General features: G+C 39.3%; 1 non-coding gene across 1 annotated transcript; it reads right to left on the reverse strand.

Moving 5' to 3' along the window:
• Window positions 1-370: 370 nt before the first annotated feature.
• TRNAK-UUU (transfer RNA lysine (anticodon UUU)) lies at window positions 371-443 on the reverse strand. The gene has a single exon. It is a non-coding gene; the product is annotated as a tRNA-Lys (tRNA).
• Window positions 444-1,543: the final 1,100 nt, after the last annotated feature.

The following is a 1,543-nucleotide window of genomic DNA, read 5'->3' on the forward strand; positions in this document are numbered from 1 at the left end:
TTTTCAAGTTTATGATTTTGCCTTGCATTTTAAAGATTATTCCACTATACCATTACAACGCGTTGTGATTGGCTCGGTATGGCGCAGAAGGGGAACCAACAATAGCACTACGACTACGAGGTCAGGCCCAATGATTTCTCTATCTATCACTAAGGAAAGCAAGCAAGCCAGCTTTCCCCTCCGGTCGGCGGCAGTTTAGCAAGCGCGCTTTCAAATGGATGATGTTAAGGCTACAAGTGGATGCAAGGGGCAATTTAACTGCACAACCTAGCCACTATAGATGGCCCCTTTAACACAACCAGGCCGAAGCGGAGTGATCTTTTTTGCACACAAACAAACATAATCATTACATTACTATAAGTCTCAAGTCTGGGTGTAGCAGGACTTGAACCTGCGACCATTAGATTAAAAGCCCAATGCTCTACCAACTGAGCTATGCACCCAAATGTTATTGCATTATTATTGCTATTAATTAGCAATGAAATAGATTTCTATGTAGTAATAAACAAAAAAGAACAACTCTGGCTTGAGCATATCACGATGGCATTATAGTAGTATACATAAATGAATGTTATCTAGGTAACTATCGCCAAGATTCCTTAGCCTCATTTGCTTCATGTCAACCATTAATACTGAAACAACAATTTTGCCAATACAATAGCCAAAATTTCAACAATGGCTTAGTAATGTTTTATAATAACTACGTAGCGGGGTCCCCATTCTTGTTTCGGATTAGCTCAGTCGGTAGAGCAGTGGACTGTTAATCCATGTCGCAAGTTCGAGTCTTGCATCCGGAGAAAATAACTAAAACACCGTGTAAAGTTTTAATTTCATGCACGTTTCTAAATGAGCGGAAAGATCGAAAATCTCCTTTTCGACTCTGACTCTCCTACACCAGTCGTTGCTTTTTTTTTTGTTACTTCTAAAGTAGCAGCTCCTAAGTGATTCTTTGGCTTAATTTTCCTACATTTCCCTAACAAGTGGCATATGGTAGTAGGATTATTGGCCACTTCTAACATAATATTTAAAAAACAAAATTGCCGTTACTCAAATAAGCAAACATGAAACGTATGCTAGCTTATCCTCTATAAGCCAAATTATATCTATTATGATTGGAGTATTTGTTGCAGACCAGGGGGTAGGTTAAGTATAATAACTCATACGTTTATTTATATACTTATGCACCTAGGAACTAAAGCTTAACTTAACTGCTCTATGCCAACACCGTCTGTAAGGAACCGGACAGTATTGCTTCCCCTCTGGGGTTCGGCTTTAGGCCATTCTGGATCTCCTCTACCATCTTGCCTTTGTTTATTGCCTTTCTTTCCTTCTCTTTCTCTTCTATTCCTGAAAAAGAAGCTAAAGCAGCTGTTTCATCACATCAGGAGGTTGGATTGTTTTTGGCTCGAGAAGACGCAAGGCAATGGAGTTTTGCTTCAAGTTCTTCGTTTAAAAGCACTATAGCACTTATGTTCCTCTTAATGGAAAAAAACATTTTCATGTTTTGACGCTTCACCCTTTCTGCCTGGGCTTTCTGTGGCAT

The sequence above is a fragment of the Adiantum capillus-veneris genome, unplaced genomic scaffold (assembly GCF_014529385.1).
Source record: "Adiantum capillus-veneris isolate H3 unplaced genomic scaffold, ASM1452938v2 Hic_scaffold_33, whole genome shotgun sequence".
In the NCBI taxonomy this organism is placed as follows: domain Eukaryota; kingdom Viridiplantae; phylum Streptophyta; class Polypodiopsida; order Polypodiales; family Pteridaceae; genus Adiantum; species Adiantum capillus-veneris.